Here is a 24225-nt window from a genome sequence, read left to right as displayed (position 1 = left end):
TTATTTTTGAGAAAGAGAGACAGAGAGAGAGAGTGAGCAGGGGAGTGTCAGAGAGAGAGAGGAAGACAGAGAATCTGAAGCAGGCTCTGCACTGTCAACACAAATCCCAATATGGGGCTTGAAACCATAGACCATAAGATCATGACCTGAACTGAAGTTGATTCTCAACTGACTGAGCTACCCAGGCACACTTCTATTCTTAATATCAACTTGTTGGCATATACTATATTAGGAGTTGGCAAATTACAGCCTGAGAGCCAAATCTGGCCCACCAGCCTGTTTTTGTAGATAAATTTTATTGGAACACAGTCACACCCATTCATTTGAGTTTATTTTCTATGACTGCTTTTGCACTGAAACACCGGTGGTGAGTCATTTCAATGAGACCCTATGGCCTGAAGAGCCTAAAATATTAAATTTCTGGTCCTTTACAGAAAATGTTTGCTGAGTCCTATAAGGCATCCTTAGTCATTACTAATTCCCTTGACTGAATATCCAGTTTGATGCGTTTTAGCAAAAACTCGTTGAGCCCCTACCGTGTGCTAAATATACAGAAACAGAACAGACATGGAACCATCCCACAAGGAGCTTACTGCCTACAGGTTATGACAAAACTGGAAATGAATTATTTCTCTGCAACATGATATGTAAAATAATGGCACAAATAGCAGATATGCGGAAGCATCAAATAAGGAGTTATTAACCTTTTGGGCGGGGGAGGAGAGAGGTGGGAATAGGATCTTAATGGCCAAAGGCTTGTAATGATGTATAAGAGTTTATCACAGGGACATGGGTCAAAGTCATTCCAGACAGAGGAGCGGCATATATGAAGTTGAAGGGACATAGCAACATGGTCTGTTTGAGGAAACTCAGGCTCTTAAGAAAGCAAAAAGGAAAGAGAATGGACTTTGGAGTCAAATTAACCTGGGCTCAAGCCCTGACTCTGGTTCTCATTAGCTGTGTGATTTTGAGCAAATCCTGAGCTTCTATGAGTCCATTCTCGAATCCTAGCAGTGTTCATGTGAATTAACTAATGTGGCATATGTGAGCATTTCTGGCATGATGTTTGACACAGAGTGTCTGTGCCAAAAAAAAAAAATAGTAGGCCTTATAACAAAAAATAAAAAAAGTTCACATCAGTTAGCCTGAGATAGGAGTATAGAAAGACTTTCGTCAGCTCAAAATACATGATCTCAGTCTCTAGTCTTCCAATAGCCGCTTTCTTCCCCGTGTTATATATGCTGGGTGTGTTGCTCTAACCCTTTTTTCCAAATCGTGAACTCCTTGAGGGCGGGGATCTTTCCTAATTCATTTTTGTGTTCCCCAAATACCTAGATCTGTGGCATATCTAGAACAGGACTCTTATGAATACTGGTTGGATTTCTAAATCTTAGGCTATAAAGGTATTTTCAACATCAATCTGTTGGGGCAGCTGGGTGGCTCAGTGGGTTAAGCATCTGTCTTCTGCTCAGGTCATGATGATCTCATGGTCTGTGTGTTCGAGCCCCACATCGGGCTCTGTGCTATGGGCATGGAGCCCACTTGAAATCCTCTGTCTGTACCCCACCCCCCGTCCCTCCCCTGTTCATTCTCTCTATATATATAAAACAAATAAACATTTAAAAAAACCACAATAGGGGCCCCTGGGTGGCTCAGTCAGTTGAGCGTCCAACTTCATCCCAGGTCATAATCTCACAGTTTGTCGGTTCGAGCCCCATGTCAAGCTCTGTGCTGACAGCTAGCTCAGAGCCTGGAGCCTGCTTCCGATTCTATCTGTCCCTCTCTCTCTGCCCCTACCCTGCTCATGATCTGTCTCTCTCTGTCTCTCAAAAATAAATAAATGTTGAAAAAAATTAAAAACCACAATCAACCCATTATTTTATGTGAAACTGAGCCCAGTGGGTTGTAAGATGTGTGACTTGCTGAAGCTTGCTCAGTCTATGAGAATCACAAGCCTAAATTACCTTGTTACCTTCCTAGAAGTTGGAATTTGCTTCTGCTCTTCCTTCTCCCCTTCCTCCACCTTCTCATTCTGGTGCACTTTTTCCTTTTAGAAACATGCCTCCCCCACCCTCCAGGTGTCCACTGCTCTTGCAGATATAGCCTGTATTTGCCATTACATTCACGTTGAAATGCCCCAGATTTGTATCACACCTTTTCCAGGTAGGCCTATGAAAAGGAAAAATAGAATAATCAGGAGTGGATTGCTGAAGGAGTTTTATGCATCTGCAAATTATTAGTATATCTTCAAATCCGTTCACAAAAGCAAACCCTACCCTGCCCTATGTAAAGGCAGTCCTAGGAATCCTGGAATTAATAGGATCCTTAATTAGAGCGATATTAATAGCTCTCATATACTGAGAGCCACGTGGTAGATACATCACATGAGTAGTGTCCGCCCCTCTCAACCCCCATACATCTTACCATTCCACTTCCACAGATGGGAAAACTGAGGCTCAGAAAGGTTAGGCAACTCTTACAAGGCCACACAGCTAAGGAGAAGAACCCAGATGTGCCTACTTCACCAGAGTTCCTGATAATGCCCTTTGATTGCCCCGTGACTGTGAAGGAGGTTGGATAATCTTTCAGGTGGAACCCTAAAAACATCAGAACTTCAGCACTAAAGTTCCCTGCTGTGCATTCCTCCTTTCCAGCATTTTCCAAGAAGAAACTCCTTGGAATACTTGCCTGAGAGCAAGACTAGCTGTTTGATATGCAGAGTTCAGTGCAAAATAAAAATGCATAGCTCCCTGTTGAAAAGGCAGAAGTAAGGGGTAGGTGGGGGAATGCCACCAAAAGTATTAAAAGACACACTTTTCCTTTGTTTTGTGGTTTCCCTCTTGACTTGTCAGAGTGTGTTTTGTTTTATTATCAAATGTCATTCTAAACAGACAAAAATTAAAAATTTCAATTGTTAACATACATTTATCTGTTCATTTTTACACTGTACAATGTCAATTTTAAATGCAAATGAAAGAGCATATGCAGAATCACCGAAATGGCACAAGTCATAGTCTGCAGCTCATACATGCATATGTATTTTGTTCTGAGATGAAGAGTGGAAATGCTGTAAAATGTTATTTTACTTCTTGATATACACACATTGTATCAACACTTTCTGTCTTCGCTTACTTGTGAGTAGGGAAGAACGGGAAAGAGAAGGAACTCTGGGTCAGCCTCTCTCTCTCTTTCTCTCTCTCTCTCTCTCTCTCTCTCTCTCTCTCTCTCTCTCTCTCTCTCTCCCCCCATCCTACTACGGCATCATTTCCAGCAAACATGTTTGGCAATACAGGGCAATAACATAAGTAAAAATATGATGGGATTCCTAAATGTGATGTTTCTTAAAATCCTGTTGCCTTCTTCCACTGTTCAAAGCACATTCTGGTTCAGATTGAAAGTGTAGACCTTTGGGACCATCAGCACCCCTGGATTACTCAGTTTTAAATGTTACCTCGCACTCACTCAGTCTTGCTGAACTTGCACACATCACGGATCCACCAGAATTCTGTGCTTATGGGGCATCGCAAACATTGCATGCAAGTGAGGAAGCAAGAAATGACAGATATGCAAATGGTGCGTACCTTCTCTTCTCATGTGCATGCTCCACTGCCCCGTGGAGTCTCATATACAAAACACAAGTTCTCAAAGAAAATTCTTAAGAATTTCAAGATGGCAACAGCAGAGCCTTAAACCAAGTGTGGAGTCCTTCCGGCTACACAGGTTGTATGCCCACGAATCTGGCTCTGCCTGGCAGATGTGAACAGGTGTGTCAAAGAAGGGGGGTTCTGCAAGCCACACTGTTCATGAACGTTTCCTCTAATCTCTTGGTGCCCTTAACCACTTACCGAGCCTCTTTGGCCAAATCCTACTCAAAAGTCTTCAACTCAACCAGTCCTTAAAAAGCTGAGGAAGAGAAGGAAGCCTCAAGCCATTATCTTAGCTGTTCAGAATCCAATCAATTTCTTTCTGCTCTCAATAGCTGTGCTTGTCTTACCAGTGGCCAGGCTCCCACCCGACCCTCCAGTTTCAGGCCCTGGTCTTGTCCATATTTACCTTTCATACATTATCTGAGTCTATACCTTTAGTGTAGGTCTATGCTTAGTGTAACAGGAGAAAAACTTTAATGATAAAAGGAATCCCAGTTCCTCAAAACTCTCTATTCTTGCCTTGTGTGAGTTTTCCTTTTGTTTTGATTCAACATTCAATAAGTGTTGACCAACACTCAAGAAGCTTCTGCCATGAGCCAGAGCTCTTTCAGCAGTGGGAGGGTGCAAGGGTAAGGAGGCCATGTTTGCTGTCCTCAAGGCAATCACCCTCTAGTGCCTTCTGAGCCTGGAATATTGTTACTAAATGTTTCTTTTAGATTAAGAAATGTCTTGGGTGCCTGGGTGGCTCAGTCGGTAAAGCCTCTGACTTCGGCTCAGGTCAGATCTCACGTTCGTGGGTTCGAGCCCCACTGTGCTGACAGCTCAGAGCCTGGAACCTGCTTCCGATTCTGTGTCTCCTTCTCATGCTCTGTCTCTCTCTGTATCAAGAATAAATAAAGCATTTTAAAAAATTAAAAAAAAAAAAAAGAAATGTCATAGGCCAACTGCCTCTTTTTGTTCCTTTCTACCCAGAAGTGTGGTTTATGGAGATGAATGTAAGGGCAGGTGCACTGGGGTCGGTTTTCCAGATCAGTCCCCCATACTCTAAAGAGTGATGTTTCTCACACAAACTGTACCCTATATTCAAGTAAATAAGGTACTCCCTTTAATCCTGAATACTTGGCCAAAATTTTCAAAACTCTCTACCTATAGTTTTTTCTAACTGGTTTTCAGATTTGACCTCAAAGAACTATACAAAGTTTCTGGTGTCTGTGGCTTCTCCAATTCCCCTCCATTCTTAGTCAACCTCTTCACTGCATTGAACTCTCTTCTTGCATTCTTAACTTCTTAAGAGCATTCTTGGTATCAGTGCCAAGGTTACAGAGTGCTTCCAGTTCTAAATCTGAACAAGCAAAAGATGTGGCTTGGATGGTTATAGAGCTGTAGACGTACTTTAATATCATTACTGAGGTGACAGTCCAGTTTTGAAAAAGGTGGATTGGAGAATTGCAGTTAAAAGGATGTTTCTGGGCACCTGGGGGTCTCAGTCGGTTAAGCATCTGGCTTTGGCTTGGGTCATGATCTCACAGTTCATGGGCTCTAGACCTGCGTCGGGTTCTGCGCTGACAGCTCAGAGCCTGGAGGCTGCTTTGGATTCTGTGCCTCCCTCTCTCTCTGCCCCTCCCCTCACACTCTCTCTCTCTCTAAAAAATAAATAAGCATTAAAAAGAAGGACCCTTCTCTGCAGTGGTGGTAGCATGAGAGATGACACATGGTTGGGGGTTGGACTATCATCAACAATTCTGCTTTATCATGACCCTAGTCCTGTGTTATACTAATTAGTCATTCAGTTATTCAGCAAAGAGTTTTTACAGGTTTGCCACATTTGAGTTACTGTGCTAAATTCTGAGAATACAATGGACAACAAGACATGGCCCCTGCCCTCCAGACAGTAATTAGCACGTAAGGGTAGTGTGATAAAAGAAGACCATGGGAAAAGCTAACAAATCTGGTTTTGAGGCAGATCAGGGAACACATTCTGAAACAAGACATAGTTAAGCATCTCCGTCAGTGGTTTTCAAATATTAAAGAATCCTCAGTTTCTGTAGTTCTGAGGCTAGCCAAGAATTTGCATTTTAAACAAGTACCACAGGTGATTCTAATACAGAGGTATTCAGAGTATTGCTTAAAAAATATTTATCCTAGCCACATTGTATTTCCATTTCCATTTGCTTTCCTTTTGGAAAAAAAATGCAGTATTACTGTGTTTCACAAAAAGAGGCACAATTTGATAACATGTTGCAGAAAAAGTCATCACTTTCATTTTCCTCTCATACAAAGCGTTCTGAGGTTTTTTATGCTGTCCATAGTCATTTGTTGAAAGAGACTGATAGCTATCAAAGGGTTTGCCTCAAGACCGCCATTTGTGGAAGATTTGAACCATGCTAATGGTCAATAAATATTTTTGTAGAATAGAATCATGGTTTGTTGTGGTGGTGGTTGTTTTGAGAATTTGGAAATGAAACGCAAATGAGAATGTACCTAAATATAAGGAGACCACTTTCCCTTTAACAAAATATTTTACTCAATTCCTTTAGTTTATTAATTATTTTTAAGATGTGTTTTGTAATATTTTAAAGACATACTTTTAAAAACATCGACATGGACATTTTTGAATTAGCATTTCATTAGAACACAATCTCATTCATAGAGCCAGGCCATGAGAGACTCTGTTGATAATGATAGTCACGAAGGGGCTTCCAAGCCACCTTAATCGTATTGTATCAACCAGCGAACCAGAGGCCACACTTCAATTTTTAAACAGCATATTAAATAATTAAACAGCATATCAAATTGTGTTTTGGATAACTGTCATAGTCTAATTTTTTAAGCACTCTTAAAAAACCCACAAATGGTTCGTTAGAAGTAGTTTTGAAGCCAGAAATGCTAATGCAAATCACGTGGAAATCCTAAAAGAAATTTGGCTTCAAATAAGGAATGAACGTGCTGCTGAAAATAGCACATTACACAAAACCCCCGTCGATGTGGGTACAGCTGAAACATACATACACAGATGCAGCAGATTTTAATCATATTATGCTGATGACCGAACTTTCTCTCTCTACATCCATCTTACATGCTTTCAAAAATGCCCCTGTTTAACCGATTTCACGATTGATCCCACTATCCCTTGCAGTGGCCACAAATTACTAGGGTAATTCATGACTTTTAAGAACACCAGGCCAGGAGCTATAGAAAAAAAAAAAAATCAATCTTTACATCTGATTTCCTTTTTTTTTTTTCTTTTTGACACAAATCCCTTTGTCCTACAATGGAAAGAAAGCTGTTAGATATTTGGTGATGATTCCTAGTGCTTGTTAAATGCTGCATTTCCAGATGTGCCTGTGAGAAATGCTGAGGTGGTGCTGGTTGTTTCCTTGGCGGATTCCATTTTTCTGTGTCACAAATAACATTACGCCTTAGTCAAAACCCAACATTTATGTGACGTAGATGTTACCACATCTCTGCAGTCGTGGTTCTTTCTTGGTGTTTTAAAAATAGCGTTTCCTATTAACATGGTTTTAATTCAGTTCTATGTCATAAAACCATCTTTGGCTGAGAGGACATAAAGGCCAAACTCCCACCACCACGCAGGGCTATATGTTTTACAGTGGCATACCTAACTGCATTTCTTAAAGAATATAATGGCCTGGAGTTCTTTATTTTGAGAGTGAGCCAGATGAGGGCATGGCCCACGGGATCCAGAAGGAATTGAATCCGAAATGCTTTATCAGCTTTAGGTCTGTTCTCTGTAGCTGTGGCAACATTGTTCCTTCACTGTGGCACGGGAGCTCAACAGCAAAATAAATCCGAGTTGCCAGAACTTGAATTTATTACACCAGTTCAATCAAAACAACTGCTCAATACAGTGACCGTCTCCCTTAACCCATTTATCTGACGGGACATGGAGTGTGAGGCAAAAAGGTACGGATACACCCACTTTCTAGTTCCAGTTGTCTCTCCTAGCTACGTGGCCTTGGGAAAAAGAACGTCATCTCTCTATGCCTTCATTTTTATAGAATGATGGAAATGGCACTTGGTAATCCCTAAAATCTCTCTTGGCTGGAAAATTCAATACGTCATTTAAAGCCGTCATTGTACCAGAGTCATTAAAAGGCAACTGAGAAAAGAGAGGAATTGATGAAGGATGTCAAAGACCTTGGCCAGCTGACATGCACCTACTCTTGCTTTCACAAAACGGCCAACTCATCCCAGACTTCCCCCACCCCCGGTTCCCTCATTTGGGGTTGATATCGCCACAGCATCGTTGGGTAGGGAATGAGATGAAGCCCCTCTCACCTTTCCGAACTAATTATATAATAAGCCAAATGCAGCTGGCTCGAAACATCAGCAATGACCAAATCAGGCCCGGGAATGTGCCCGAACAGCAGCCCCTTCCTCCCTGTGAATTCTGCAAACATAAACAAAATCTAAACAAGATAGATAGAAGATACTGGAGGTGGGAGCTTTGAGTGGGGGTGGAGGATGAGGATCTAATTACCATCTGCAAATGTGCAGGTATCTCCACGTGCCAGGGTCTGTGAATTCAGACTCTCCATAACCAATCAGCCCAAAGGAGAACGTTTTCACACATAACATATGAAAATGATATTACATTTACATTTCTTAGCCTGTCTGAAGATATATACATATGGATTTACCAAAACAAGCCTCAATCTTTAGAATATGACAGAGTACGGCTGCTTCAATAAATGTTAAACATAGCAATTCTAGGACCAGGCTGGGTTTAAATTTCAGCCTTAATTCCATCCCGAAGGTTATTGATACTAATATTTTCTGTAGTGTGTTAGCGTGGAGTCTAATTCTAAAGCATTTCCTTGTGTGAAATGAATATTTTAAAGATCCAACCCATTCAGTGCATCCATTATTTCCATTATGACTGATGTTCCTCTGGACTGTATGTAGCTCTTGGATCCTTAGAAATATCACAAGGTTTTTCACGGCTCAGAGATTCCATATTCCACTTATATTGGATTTAAATCGAAGCTGGATTGTAAAATGTAATATTTTGAAGCAAGAAGCAAATAAAAACACCATATTATTTGCAAAAGGATTTCTCGGGAGGCAATATGGTTAAGAGCAGAGATCCTGGGATTTTGTGTTTCTTGACTCGGCCTGGATTTTGCTCTGTTCTAACATAAACTCTGTACATTTGAGAAATTAAAATGTCAAGGAGCTCAGTACTGCCATCTGCAAAATGGGTCTGACAATACTTTCCCCACCTACTTACAAAGTCAGTGTTGAGATCAAAGGCACAAATTGATGTGAAATAGAATGGCAAATTTATTATCCAAGATTAAACTTCATGAAAACAACACTTTGCTAAAATATGTTGTCCCCTGAGCTTGGACTATCCGTCCTGAAGCTGTTGTTGTAATTGTCAGTTGGGGGTTCAGTTATTCCAAGCATCGTTAAACTGAAGGATTTTTTTTTAATGAAAGAAATAATTGAGAACGAATGACATACTACAGAATGAGAACGAGAAACGATTCACTATAAAAGTTAGTTCAGGAGCAAATAGTAAGCATGGGCCTCGTGTTAACATCTACTTCCTTTTCATTGGAGGGTTGGTCATTTCTCTGCCTTTTGTGATCTGAAACCCCTTAGCCATCCATCTCCTGATTTTGCATCTCTCAGTGTTTGTCTTCTGTGTCTGTAATTCTCCAGACTGGCTGGAATGGTTGATATCCTCTGTCTGCTCATTTGCAGACTACGGATAATTGATAATTGAACTATGGATAATTCCTGTATTCTATGGAATTTACATTGGTGAGTTCTATGTCTCTGCTGTCTTTTTGGGAGACCTGAAATACTTCCTACAAGAAATGGTGTTTCGTTCAATGTGCTTCCCGTTCTGTGTGGTTCTACTTGTTGAATGTCTACTGTGTGTGAAAGTTTGTTTGACACCCACTGGATACAAACATGCATCGCCTGTAAGGTATTACCTGTGGGGAACACGTAGTCCACTCTCTATCCCTTCCTGTCCAGGACTGCATTTTCCTGAGCTGGCTTGTGAGGATAGGAGGGGCTGGATATGCCTGAGGTCTGGGCAAGATGAGAGAATTATCTATGGTGACTGACTTGAAAATGATCCCTCTGTCATGCAGAATTCAAAGGTACTTCCTGGATCTCCTTGTTCTCCTCCTCATTATGATTATAACTGGCATTTATTGAGGACCTACTCTGTGCCAAGTACTTTACATGTGAACTCTCATATGCTCCTTATAAAGATCCTTTAAAGTATCTTATTTTACAGATGCAAACCCATGCATGTAAAGAGACCACATTAATTCTTTCCCAAGGTCACACAGCTAGTTGGCCTCAGTGTCATTTTTTTAATGTTTATTTATTTTTGAGAGAGACAGTGTGAGCAGGGGAGAGGCAGAGAGAGAGGGAGACAGAATCAAAGCAGGCTCCAGGCTCTAAGATGTCAGCACAGAGCCCAATGCAGGGCTGGAACTCGCAAACCGTGAGATCATGACCTGAGTTGAAGTCAGACGCTTAACCGACTGAGTCACGCAGGCGCCCCCCCGCCTCCCCAGTGTCATGTTTTAATCCTAGTTGGGTCTGATGCCAAAGCTCTGGATCTAGTCACATACCCCTCCATCGTGCCCTTTGCCCACCCCAACTAGGCAAATATTCTTCATAGGTAAAAATATTCTAGATCTAGTCACATACCCCTCCATCGTGCCCTTTGCTCACCTCAACTAGGCAAATATTCTTCATAAGTAAAAATATTTATTAAAAACTAGGTCTTGCTGAGTTTTAGTTCCAAAGTACAGCTAGCCATACAGCAAAGGAGTCTTTATTTCAGTCCCTTAAAAAGTGTTATCAACTCGTGTTCTTAGCATTGTATATTTCCAGAGTGAGACGTGGCATAAAAGGGCATTTAGCTAATGCTTGAATTCCCTCTACAGCATCTTTACTAATGAGCCTCACCTCTGTTTGAACAACATGTTCCCACTGTCTGCCCGGGTATCACATCCCCTTCTTGGACAACTGAGGCTGTGTGACTGAGTGGCCACTGAGCCAAAAGGTTGGGGAGGAGCTGGCCCAGGAAAGTCAAATGTAATGACATCTGGACACTAGATGCACCTGGGTGACTAAGATTGGTGTTGAGAAATTTCTGTCTTGCCCTCGCTTATTGAGATTACTAGCCACTAAAATATAGGAAGAAGAACTTGCCTCCGCCCTTTGCATTCTTCCCCTAAGGGGCAAGTCAACCTTGGACTGGTAGGATTCTGAGCGACTCTGCTTTATAACTACAACACACTGATGGGTCTTAGGGATAATTAGCGATGATGGCGAGGGAGCATTCCTCTATGCATTGTCAGGCAGTGTGTTAAGCATTTAAGGCATCCTTTTATTTAACCCATGAGAGAGAAATACCACCTATGGATATGATAAGGACTAAGTGAGATAAGACAGAAAAAGCACTTCAAACCGTGCCTGTCTGGAGCTCTGTCAGCCCCAGTGAACATAGATCTGATTGTGATCAGTTACTTCCTTATTCTTACGGGGGAGGCAGGGACAGGCTGGTAATGGGTAATTGCCCTCAATAGCAACTCACATTTTTTTACCCAATACCACTTTCAGCTTGCTGTGAAACTCTATCCAGAATCTAAAGTGACCCTGCACTGACAATTGCTAGGTAATTGCAAAGAGAAGTAGTCTCCCTTTCCCTGCTGATGAAGTCTGTTTGGAGCAGATGCTGAGCTGAGCTCTCAGCCCTGCGAAAGAGAACCCACTGCCAATAATGGACGGAGCCTGGTCGGTCATGATCAGAGACTTGACCTCAAAGCTTTGACACAACAGCTGGATGGTTTGGACACCGTGAATGAGCAAGTCACAACAGCTCCCGCTGTCCTTGGGAGGAGTGTACAGACAGTGACGTGCATTTCAGTAATAAAGTCCAGGCAATGTATTGCAAGAGTGTGAGGCCAGCCTTCAACACTCAGCGTTCTTGACTTGTTCACCCAGAACATAAAGGAAGGAGAAGTCAGTGATGCAGAGGAAAATGCTTCATTAGTAAGCTTAATCTGGGGCATCACTTCCTTTACTGAATCCCAGAATTTCCACCCATGGTTGATCTTGGTTTATAATAATGCACTTATAACTCTCATTTCCAGCATGGGAAACCAGAAGAGGGTGGTACCCATTTGCCTTTACGATGGTGAGGATATTTGGGAGACGTGGGTCATCATTCAAACTAATGGTGGTGTAGTGATATTGGGAATGGCACATAAGAATATAAAGCTGCTCATTACTTTGCCAGATTCCAATCAACTATGTTTGTAAAAATGCTTTGAGTTAGCAAAATTTTGAACAGATTGGAACTGAACTAGCAGAAAACCCTTCATCCCAGTTTAGCAATTCCAGGATTATCTAGGTGAGTCTGCATGGCCTCAGGATTGTAGGGAATTAGTCATTTCTTATGCCAAATTGGTCAGAAAACAGGAGAAAATCAGAATATAAATAGAGGCTTGTGAAAATTGTGAATGACAGGGAAAAGAACACTTGGTTTCTTACAATGTATATCAGGCACTGCATTTAAAAAACCTATTTACTCTTTTTTTTTTAAGGTTTATTTATTTTTGAGAGAGAAAGAGACAGAGTGCTAGCAGGGGAGGGGCAGAGAGAGGGAAGGAAACACAGAATCTGAAGCAGGCTCCAGGCTCTGAACTGTTAGCACAGAGCCCGATGTGGGGCTTGAACCTACGAACCGTGATATCTGACCTGAGCTCAAGTCAGACGCTTAACTGACTGAGGCACCCGGGCACCCCATAACCTTTTTACTCTTGGAAAGCCAACACATGTTCCAAATTTGAAAACTCAGATATGATAATATAAACTTTGAACACCAACTTTTCTTCCCTTGTCTCAAAGGCATTTCCACTGTTGACCAGTTTAGCAGATTCTTCTTCTATTTTCTTCCATATTTATACACAATACATTTATAGTGCCAATTCCTGAGGATTTTAAAAACTCTTAGACATTGCCTACCGAAATAATAGCTTCCTCTAGAGAAAATGAGGATTAACTCTCTTCTCTCGACGCCCTCCCTCATAGGACTAATGTGATTATATCCAGATTTCTAGTTAAATCAGTAGAACTAGGACAGGCCACCAAGGCTGGGCCACACTGAAAAATAAAAGAGAGGGATGATTTTGTTTTTAACTTGGCTCGTTGTCTTTATTGGAAATTACTGTCAAAGCAGCAAATAAGCATCGAGCCTCAAGCTCCAGTTATGGAGATGACTGGTTTCCCCACCTCCTTCGTCCCTCTCTGAGGTGTGGCCTTGGCTCAGCATCTCAGCCATCCACACTTGGTCCAGACTCTTCCAGGTCAGACAGAGCGGGACTGTCGAGCTTGTTTTGGTGATGGTGGTGGGTGTTTAGGCTAAGCCAGCACTCAGTCCAAGCCCACACTATATAGGTTGGCCTATAAAATAATTTAATTCAAACAATATTTTTTAAATTTTGCCGAGGCGCACCTGGGTTGCTCAGTCAGTCAAGCGTCTGACTCTTGATTTCAGCTCAGGTCATGATCTCATAGTTCATGGGTTCAAGCTCCATGTCCGGCTCTGTGCTGACATTGTGGAGCCTGCTTGGGATTCTCCCTCAGCCCCTCCCTCCTAGACTCCCTCTCTCTCTCAAAATAAATAAATAAACTTAAAAATATTTTGTTTAAATGTTCAAAATAATACACATTCATGTATAGTAAAGTAAAAAAATCCTTATTTTTGATTATCTAAATATTAAAAATCATATGAGAATAATTACTTCTTGGTACTTATTTATATAATTTAACCATTTAAAGCTGTACCTGAATCTGAGATCACAACACTGGATATTTTCTGAAGAATGTATATGTTAATGATCTTATTATTTTAACTTTCCCCACAGAATTGCCATTCTTTAAAGTTGCATTCTTTAGAGGCTAATAAATTTGACCTTTTGACAATCTTAACTGACTTCTCTTGGTGACCATAAATTTTTTACTGAGACAACTCTCTCTAAAGCTGCTGCGTTATTCTGTAATTGCCAAGTTAATTCTGCTCAATGAAGGACATTCTTATGAGAGTTTACCAAATTATATAAAAATTTTATTCTAACTATTTTAAAGGTACTGTCTTATATTCTTCTTTCGGAGTGCTTCTTTTTTTTTTCAAATATTTTTAGGAGAAAAAAGACGTCAAATAGGCTCTCTTTACTTTTGCAATTACTTAAATCTTTTGTCAAATTTTGGTGCTGCAACATCATGGTTTTATTAATTTTATTCCATTCTGGTGTGTAACGGAAATGATCCATTCAAAAGTGGGGGAAATCAGTGAAAAAAAATTGTCTCAAAAGCTGAGATTTCAAAACACAGTAATAGAATTGAAAAATTACATTTCCTGCCTGGGCGGTAAAATCTTAATGTCCAGCATCCTGAAACCATATCAGGGAAGGAGGTTAGAGTTTTTAGTCTTCAGTATGCCAACAATAACATCATGCTCTATTTTTAGTACAAGTTCTGTCAAGCCCACCCTCCCCTGTGTCTGATCTCCCAGACTCCAGAGTATCTCTTAATGTATTCAGCAAATACGCACTAAGTCTCCTGCAGCAAATGGGTAAGAGATGTTCACTTGTGGTGTCTAGAGATAGGGGAAGGGTCTGGGTAACTAACTGCTTCTTTTATGTTTGTTGGTTTTTGAGAGAGAGAAGGAGTGTGAGGAGGGACAGAGATGATGGGGGACAAAGAATCTCTCATCTGAACTGGGCACTTTGAGCGCAGAACCCAATGTGGGGCTCGAATTCCTGAAATCGTGAGATCATAACCTGATCTGAAGTTGGACACTTAACTGACTGAGCCACCCAGGTGCCCGGGTAGCTGGTTGCTTCTTAAGCAGACTTTTCACAAACCTCCTGTTTTGTCTGCATCGGCCCCGATGCCATCAATATCTGAACCTTTCCAAGTGCTGCAGTGTGAATGGGCTGCTTCTTTCTGGATCCTCCTCTTTAGGTTTCAGTGCTTGGCTTGTTTATATCAGTATCACTCTCCCTGGTCACATCAGTAGCCATTCTTTCAGTTTTTAAATTAGGTTAACATTTGTAGCTTGCTGGTGTTCCCCCCACCCCTGTCCATTTCTCTCCATCCTTATGGATTTATATATTATTTATTCTTAATTTAATTTTGGTGAGAATTTTGGAAGCAGCAAAGATAAATGCAGGTATTCACTCTGCCATGTCTAGTGGGCAGTTTATCTCAGAACAACCCCCACTAAATCATTAGCAAGTTCCCCGATGTAGCAAATAAAAATACAGGCTGCTCAATATAATAGTTTCCTATGGCTACTCTAATAGATTTTTATACACTAAGAGCCTTAAAAGCAACACGGCTTTATTCTGTTACAGTTGTGGAGGTCAGAAGTCCAAAATCAGTTTCACTGGGCTAAAGTCCAGGCATTAACGAGGCTGGTTTCTTCGGGTTCTGGGGAGAGAGTTTGTTGATTTGCCTTTTTCAGCTTTTAGAGGCCACCTGTATCCCTTGGCCTGTGGCCCCTTCCACCATCTTTAGAGTGCATCCTTCCAACCTCTGCTTCTATCTTGACATTGTCTTCTCCTCTGAGTCTTCCTGATCATCCTATGAAGGACCCATGTGACGTCTCTGGGCCCATCAGAAACTCAGGAGAATCTCCCTCGCTCAAGATTCTTAATCACAGCTGCAATGTCCTGTTTGCCATATAAGGTAACATTTACAGCTTCTGAGCATTAGGACATAGACATATGTAAGGGCCATTCGTGAGCCTACTTCAGTCAGTTAAACTTGAATTTCAGGTAACAAGTATGCATAGAATATATTTACACTAAAAGAAAGTATGCTTTATTTTCTTGAAATTCACATTACCTGATATGATGTATTTTATCTCACAGCCCTAGGCTCAAACCACATTTATGAAGTAGTTGATATTTATAGTTAAGAAGTGACAAAATTGACATTCAAGTGATTAAATACCATGCCCAAGGTCACACATATTTTAGGGGCAGAACCAAGCTTCAAGGCTGAATCTTTTGGTCTGAAACTCCATGTTTATTCCAGCTGTTTTTTGTTTCTTCCTGTGTTTCTCCCCTGTTTCTTCTTCCTTTCCTCCTTCCCTTCCTTCTCTCATTTTATTTTTTTTATTATACTGATACCTAAGTATATTCTCCGTATAAGATGCAAACGGTTGTCCGTTCTCCTTGGACCACACAAGTTTGAACCTGAAACTGACAATTCAGATCCCATTTAGTTTCCATTAACTGATGAAACTTTAATGAAGTAAGAATTTCACGTGTCTTAAAATATATATTGTTTGGCATACAGAGAATGAAGCTCTCTGCTTAACAAAATGCTATGGTTAGCAGATCATCAGATATAAATCCCAAAGGAAAACTTGTTTCCAGATATCTAGACAAAAAACCAATAAACACTTAATAGACTTTTCTATGGGGAATAATTTAATCTTTTCTTGGTGACCCAAGAAATATTTTAGGGAAGGGAAGAGTGTGGAAAAAAAAAATATTTTAGGATCATGGAGGATCTCTGCTGTTTCATTCTTAATAGTAATATGGGTGTTTCAATATCATAATAATAGTTAATAGAACATATTGAATTCTACTGTATAGAACTTCCTATAGTAAAGTTGTTAGGATCTCACGCATTCCGATGATTTCTATTATCTATATCAGGGTCAGCAAATGTGTTCTGTGAAGGGCTAGATAGCAAATAGTGAACATTTATAGTGCAAAGCAGCTATAGATAATATGGAAACAAAGGAGAACAATTGACTTTTCCAATCAAACCACTTACAAAACAGGTGGGGGGCCTGATTTGGCCTAGGGCCGTAGTTTGCTGATCCCAGACCTATATGCAGACAATTCCAAGTTTCTACTGCATTTCTAAACACTCCTCTTTAATTCCACAGTTATACTACTAATGCTATCACCTTCAACTCAAAAGGTCTCAAATAAAACTCAGAATGTCTCTCTAAATCAGACGGCTGTACCAACAAACCGGTTTCTCCCCTCATTTCTCTCTTGTTCTTTGCTCTCCAAAATGCGTTTCTCTCCCTCACCGACCAACTCTTCCAACCAATTCTTAGTTCTCTCATTTCTACCTTCGCGATGCGTTTCACATCTGTCTTTTTTATAACATCTGCTTTGTCACTGTCGTTCATGAGCTTGTCTGGACTCGCCCTGTGGTCCCCCATCTCTACTTCTGTTTCCTTTCTGGTTCTACCCATCCACCACCACCTGTTCCAACTTCCCACAGCAGAGCACTGGCCCTACCACTTCTCAGCTTGGGAGCCATCACTAGCCCAAAGTCAAAATCTTTCATGAACCAGACCCAGTCAACTTTACTGACTTATGAGCTCGATTCCACCTGCGGTAGATGACTTCCTTTATCTTTTATGCAAACTCTGTGCTTTCCATTCTTCTCATCCCATGCATTTGTTTGTGCTATTTTCTTCGTTATTTCTCTAGAACTGCAGTGGCCGAAATGGTAGACATTAGCCATGTAGTTGTCAAATAAACACATTTCAAGTGCTTTGTACTCACTTGTGGCCAATATCTACTACATTACACAGGGAAGATGTAGAATATTTTCATCACGGCAGAAAGGTCTGTCTGTCAGCACTGGTCAAAAATGTCCTGTTCACATTACCTCACATTTAGTCCGATAGGATCCATACTGCCTAGCTCAAATAACATCTTTCCTATTGACCCACTCCTTTTTGCAATAATGCTTTATCTGTGTTGATGTTATAGCACTTACCACTTTCCATCTTGGAATATAGTGACAAAAATATGTAATGGGCTAGACTGTTATTTCCATTTGTCTCATTCTTTTATTTCCTTGTTAACGTCTCATCCAATGCCATGTACATAGTAGGTGTTCAAAAAGGATTCATTGACATGTCCCACTAAAACATTCTCGATAGCTTTGTAAATATGTAATATTTTCATAACAATGATCACTTTACTTCACACATTTACCAGATAGAATTAGCATAAAATTTAGGACATGGAAACTGTATTTGTAGAAATGATATATTTTAGAGAGCCTAATGATACATCAACAAGATTTCCACAAATTGTGATTGATTTTATCAGCTTGGGAAGGCAGCATAGAGTAATGAAAAGAAGATGGATGTGAAAACCAGATTGCCCTATATTAGAATCGTGCTTCCATCCATTACTGGCTAGGCTTGGCCGAGTTACTTAATTTCTCAGAGCCTCATAGAGATGCCAACAGCTACCTGCATTAGTTGAAACTCCTTGATAGCAAATGGCAGACATAGAAATCAAAATAGCTTTTTAAGAAAAAGGTATTAATGGACTCATGTAACTAAAAAAAAGCCTGGTGTCTTTAACATGCCTGGATCTGTGTCATAGTTCCATTTTCAGACAAGCTCTTGATACATAGCCGTGAAATGGCCACTAGCAGCTTGAAGGCTTATAGGTTCCTTACAATCAGGATCGCAGAGGAAGAAGAGAGCTTTCCCCTTTGCTGCAGAAAATGTCCCAGGAGTACTCTCATTGGTCTGTGTTTGGTTAAGAATGTCTTTAAGTTAACTGTGGATATGAGATGGGGAGTTGGATAGGCAGAGCCTGGGTCAAATGACCAAAGTGAGGCAAGGAAATAGGCCCGCTAAACCACACGGATGGTGCAGGATTGTGATGGAATGGAGGCTGGTTCTGCAGAGAAAGGAGCTCTAGGTAAATAAGGCAGGTTATGTCCTCCAATTAGGGGTGCCGCATTGCCTGGCTGCACAGACACTCCCTTCATTGTATTCTACGTGAATGGTGCTTACTGGAGTCAGGCAACGTTTGGTTCGTCCTCCCTTATAGGTTTGTAGTGATGATGGCATTTAGATAAAATGATCAGCAATTCATAGACATTTTCTTCACTTTTTATTCTTTTGTACCTGTGTTTTCCCACTTCAATGGGGGGAAAATGCCATATTATTCAGTAGTGGTTAAGGTCTGGATTAGAGCCCTCTGGATTTACCAGCATTTGCTCTGAAGTAACAGAAAACAAAATTATAGTTCCCTCCAATATTTTTGCCTTAAGGGCAAAATGGAGTCTATAGTCAATATGGAGGCTCATGACTCTAACAAGATTAAATAATTTAGAGATCGCCCTTTATTTCATTATTAGTGCCTCCAGAAACATAATATTAACCCAAAGTTGTTTGGTAAATATCTTATAATTCAAATATTATGGTAGGTAAAACTCTAGTCCCCATTTACCTGTACTTCAACCAGAGAAATGTCCTATTTGTTAGTTTAACGTTCAATAGGTTAACATTTATCAGTTTAACATTAAATTGCCCTTTTTCTGTGAATGTAGAAACCTTTAAATAAGTAACATAAAAAAATAAGTAACATAGGTCTATTTTTCTATGTCCCATAAACAAGTCCTCAAGTAGGAAGTTCAGGGATTGGTCTGGTAGTTCCCTGATATCATTAGATATCTAAGTTTCTATGATTTTCTGTTCCTACTTCTTAGGGTATGGCCCCATTCATGTTCTCAAGAAGGCTGCCAGAGCTCCAGCCATTATACCTACAACTCAAGCAGGCTACAAGGAAAAGGATGATTTAGATTTCTTTCATGGGTTTTCTTGGACGCCTCCTATCGTATGTTCTTTTGGCTAGACCTGTGTCACATAACAACGTCTAGATAAAATAAAAGCTGGGAAATCTGGGCTTTATTATTTTAGCTGGATATATTGCTGCCCCAAATAAAAATTGGGGCTTCCTTAGCAAGAAGAAAGGGGAGGGGCATCTGAGTGTCTCAGTGTGACTCTTGGTTTCAACTCAGTCATGACCTCACATTGTCGTTTGTGAATTCAAGCCCCACATTGGTCTCTGCACTGACAGTGCAGAGCCTGCTTGGGATTCTCGCTTCTTTTTCTGTCTCTACCCTGCTTGTGCTCTCTCTCTTTCTCTCTCAGAATAAATAAATTTAAAAAAAAAGAAGACTGTATTGAGTTGACACCTAGCAGACTGTGTCTCACACAAATTAGCATTTTTCTCTAAGAACTTGTTTGAAGGAAAGGTTTCCATCCTTAAAGAAAAGAAAATCTAAAACCCATTGATGTAAGCTCTAAGGAGTGAACGGCTATGTATGTTTAATTTAATGGGGTGAGGCTCAAAGAAGCCAGGGTGGTTGTGACATTCACACCTTCAAAGTATGAATCTCAACTCTGTTCATTGCGAACATTTTTGAACAATAAGTAAAACTGGTGGATACTTTTCACCCCTTCCTTAAGAGGCCCTTGAAAACTGAGTTTGTGGCCTTATGCATGTATTCCCATTCACCATTTCCTTCTCACCGTGTCCCTGTAGTCAAATGGACCAAGAATGTGGTTTAAAAGGCAGCCAAATGGGAAATGGGTGATGTGCAGAGCTCCACACCTTGGAACAGTCCCTAAGGCCCCCACTTTCCTCTCAGGGGTTCCTTGATGGGGCCCGTGCTCTGGTTGCTTCACCACCGTGGAAGAGTGATCTTGTCAGCAACGGAATGGCTCATAATGTGGTGGGGAAGCAAAAAGAACATTTAGAAAACGCCCCCGTATTTAAATAGGCTAAAACGGGTTTTCTACTCAAGCTGCCAAGCTGGTTTGCTGCTAACATTGGCTTGCCTAGAAGAGGAGAGGAAATAATTTCTACAAGTACTTACTCAGACTGAAAAAATTATGCTTTGCTTCGATTTTTGCAGTCTCTCAAGAGAAGGGTTTATTGTGCGATCTTCTTTCTTCACCGCCTGTTTGAATTCTACACGTTCTTGAAGAGCCAGCTTTAGTCTCATCTTGAGGCAGTCTACCAGATGGCTGAAGTCTTCCGACAGGCTCTTCTCCTAAAATGTGCCCCCATTCGTGATGCCACAGATCGTGTATTTGACATTCATCACACACTCCTTTGTTGTGTTAGTTGTCTTTTTCTGTTTGTGCCTCCCATCTCCCTAATGGAATTTAAGGCCTCTGCAGTCTGGGGGACCAGATCATTTATTGTCTAAATTGGGACACTTTGGGGAGTGAAAAGAGATATTAGTAATAGTGACACCAGGAAACCTGCCACAAACCTGAAGGGTCCAAGCGAATTATGATGTGTGGTCCTCTGTTAAGGTCAAAAGCATTGTTTACTGCTTGTCTTTCTTATCACCCACAGGGCCCAATGTAATTCATATGCAAATGGACATTAAGGTCTTAAAAATAAATACCTTAGCAAGGCAGTAGTTTCTCCCAAAACAGCTGCGAAATAGGTGAAGATGGAGATGGGTCATTACTGTGGAGAGATTTAATAGTTCAATATAGGAAGTAACCACAAAGTAGAAGACTTTAAATAATTGGATAAAGAGTGTTTGCAATAGAAACTAGCCTGGAATTTATATTCTTACCACCCAAAGCTGCGAGAGTCCGATGGGCACTCTAAAGAGGGAATCGAGAAGGAAAAGTGTTTCTAATGGGCATTTTTGTGGAGTGCATTCTTGTTTCAGAAGCATCACACTTCCTAACCATCATACTGACCTTGGCATCAGTCTGAGCAGGAGGAAATAGGAACAGAATCAGATGGAAGTGTAGATTCACAGCCAAGACATTCTGAATTCTCTGTAGTTAGTGTCCTGACTGATGTCAAAGTTTTAGATTTGTCTGGCATGGCTCTGCCGAAGGACCCAGAACAAAATAGATGTTTTTCAGTGGAGAATGACACCCCAGCCACACTTCTCAACACCAGTGCAGATTTTGCCTCAACTGCAACATCTCTGATAACTCGTCGTTTCTGTTCAGAATGACATAAAGTGATATGTTCCTCCCTCATTAAGCCCAACTAAATACATATTCCGAAACTCCCAAAGCATTTGCTCAATGTTTTAAAACAGTATTTGGAACATTCTGCTTTACTTTATATGTAGGAATGCCCTTTCTTATCCTCCACCGAATTATAATCTTGATGACAGTTTCTGAGTTTTTCCATTGATTTTGTATCCATTCTAACCAGGTTGACTGTGTAATTGTTGAAAGTGAAGGGGTCAGTGGCTCTAAGCCACTATTGGCATAAATCAGAACTATTCTGGGCAAAACAGGATATATGCCACCCACTTAACACCCACACTATGTCCTGCACATCCTAGGGACCATGTGACTATTGGTTGGTGTGACCTTATATCACATCCTCCTGATAGTGTTTTGAGCTTAACTTAAAGCCCCAATTCCATAGCTTTATCTACCACAACTGGTTGTCCTTAGTGATCTAGTGTAAGATAAATTCCAGGTCAAGCCCAGAACTAAAGGCACTGCTTACTTCTACCCTTAACAAAAAGAAACCCAAGACTACTAATAAATTTCATACTGTTTCTCTGGTCCCTAATCATTCCCTATTGACATCTGAAACACACGAGGTTCCTTCCAGGCTTAAAATCTTATGCACATGATACCTTAAGAGAGAACTAAGCAACCCTGCCATTTGGTATCAACAATCAGATTGAAAACATGATTTTGACAAAGCTTTATCCTAGACATGATAGATTTTAGAAATGTGACGTGGGAAAATTAGATTTCAGGAATTAGAAGCAGAATACCTATGCTTAAATCCTATCTCTATCACTTCTGAAATAATATTTCACCCCAGAATCAAGGCCAATAATACTACCTCTATTTGTGGAGACTTTGGGATAGTTAAATGATATAATGTATGTGGGAGTTTTATAAAATTCCAAAACTCTGTAAGGATGCATGTTCTTCTTTTCATCGCTGGCTTTAATCACCTCTATCCACTCTGTCTCTCTCCAGTAGCCTAAGGCTGGGTCACCAGAACACAAACGTATACTTACAAGGTTTTAAAAAAAAATCAGCAAAACAACTGGTTGTTACATGATCTCTGACAACAGTTGGATGGACTTGTCTCCCAATTAAATGAAGTGTTTGGGCAGCCTATAAGTATACGCGAAAGTGTGGCTAGAAAAGGGAATTATTTTCCTTAGGGAGAGTATAATTTTAACAAAAGTGCAACTTACACATTTTAAGATCTATATTTTGAATGTCTCTGTTAAGTGCAAAATGAATATAATCAGTTATGAGACACCTTGCCCTTGGCTATAGGATACATTAAGCTATAGCGTGATATCACAACCTATTCATGCTCTGGGGCATATTTCAGGACTTCCTGTCCTGTTGTCTCTTAAAGCAAATACTGTATATAAAATTTCAGAACAAAGCGGTTGCTCCTTCAGAAGGATCAGAAGTGGGAGCAACCATCTGTGGCCTTCAAACAGTCTAGCTGGACATACAAATTCCTCATGGACAGGATCTATTATCTTTTCACACATGGGTCCCTAACATGTAAATGAAACCTGACTCAATGAAGGGAATGTGTGTAGAATAAATAGCAGAAGAGACAGATCCCTGATGAAATACCCCAATGATGTAGTACACAGAAAATGACCCTTTTGAAGTGTCTGAGAGCCCCAAGTTACCTAGAACCTCTGTTTCGCCTCCATTTATGCTCCAGGAGTGTCCACGGTGGCCCAGCTGTGATTACTGAATGGCTACGGTGCAGCTGTAAAAGGACATGCCCTTCCTGGTACCTCCTAACTTTGTAACTATCACCCCGATGTGTAAGCGTAAAGGTTCTGAAGGGTCACTAGAGAAAGAGGGAGCATGTGGCCCAGAGCCTGCGTCAACAAGGAGCAGTTTCTTAATAATTCATGTTATCAAGTATGTTCATACATTGGAAACAAAAAAAAAAAGTTGCGCTTCCTCTTATGTGGTTTTCCTGAGTTCTGCAACCAAAAGAGCTAACGTAAAGAAAAGTGAAGGCCGTAGTATATGTGATGTGTGCTGTTCACGAAGCCTAACACAGGACGTGATGCTATGTCTGTCTCTAGGATACGGTTAGACTTTCACAGCCCACTAGCTTGATAATTATTTGGATACAGGCCTAGAATGCAATTAGTCTGGGAGCTACCTGAAGGTAGAGATGGGCTTACCTACCTTCTGTATATCACTGCAATTCCTCCAAGGCACGTCTTGGACACAGTGAGTGCTCAAGAAATGTTGAAGAGTTGACTAGCCTTAAAAGCTTAAAAAAAATGACACCTTTTCACTTGTGAACAGTTGAATAATAGTTTAAAAAAAAGGAGAATCTGAGTTAAATATACTTCTTCACTGAGTAGAAACCATATATCAGGGGTGCCTGGGTGGCTCAGTTGGTTAAGTGTCTGGCTCTTGACTTCAGCTAAGGTCATGATCTCGTGGTTCATGAATTCAAGCCCCACATCAGGCCCTGCACTGATAGCACAGAGCCCTCTTGGGATTCTCTGTCTTCCTCTCTCTCTGCCCCTCCTCCTCTCTTTCTCCCTCTCTCAAAAGTAAATAAATAGGGGCGCCTGGGTGGCTCAGTCGGTTGAGCGTCCGACTTTCGCCCAGGTCATGATCTCACAGTTTGTGGGTTTGAGCCCCGCCTCAGGCTCTGTGCTGACAGCTAGCTCAGAGCCTGGAGCCTGCTTCCGGTTCTGTGTGTCAGTCTCTCTC

The 24225-nt window shown here is 40.9% G+C and overlaps 1 long non-coding RNA gene across 3 annotated transcripts; it reads right to left on the bottom strand.

The window, feature by feature from the left end:
* Positions 1 to 2066: 2066 nt before the first annotated feature.
* LOC115304928 lies at positions 2067 to 23361 on the bottom strand. 3 transcript variants are annotated; one of them, XR_003914679.1, is made up of 4 exons: positions 23169 to 23361; positions 20916 to 21356; positions 20376 to 20552; positions 2067 to 2169 (listed from the first exon to the last, which is right to left on the bottom strand). It is a non-coding gene; the product is annotated as an uncharacterized LOC115304928 (long non-coding RNA). The 3 variants fall into 3 exon arrangements; XR_003914678.1 differs by lacking the exon at positions 2067 to 2169 and adding an exon at positions 15063 to 15916; XR_003914680.1 differs by lacking the exon at positions 2067 to 2169 and adding an exon at positions 15063 to 15916 and having other exon boundaries at positions 20916 to 20980.
* Between the last annotated feature and the right edge of the window lie 864 nt (positions 23362 to 24225).

Source organism: Suricata suricatta, chromosome 10 (assembly GCF_006229205.1).
Source record: "Suricata suricatta isolate VVHF042 chromosome 10, meerkat_22Aug2017_6uvM2_HiC, whole genome shotgun sequence".
Taxonomy (NCBI): Eukaryota; Metazoa; Chordata; class Mammalia; order Carnivora; family Herpestidae; genus Suricata; species Suricata suricatta.
The sequence above is the reverse complement of the archived record's forward strand: the minus strand, read 5'-3'. Positions and strand labels throughout refer to the sequence as shown.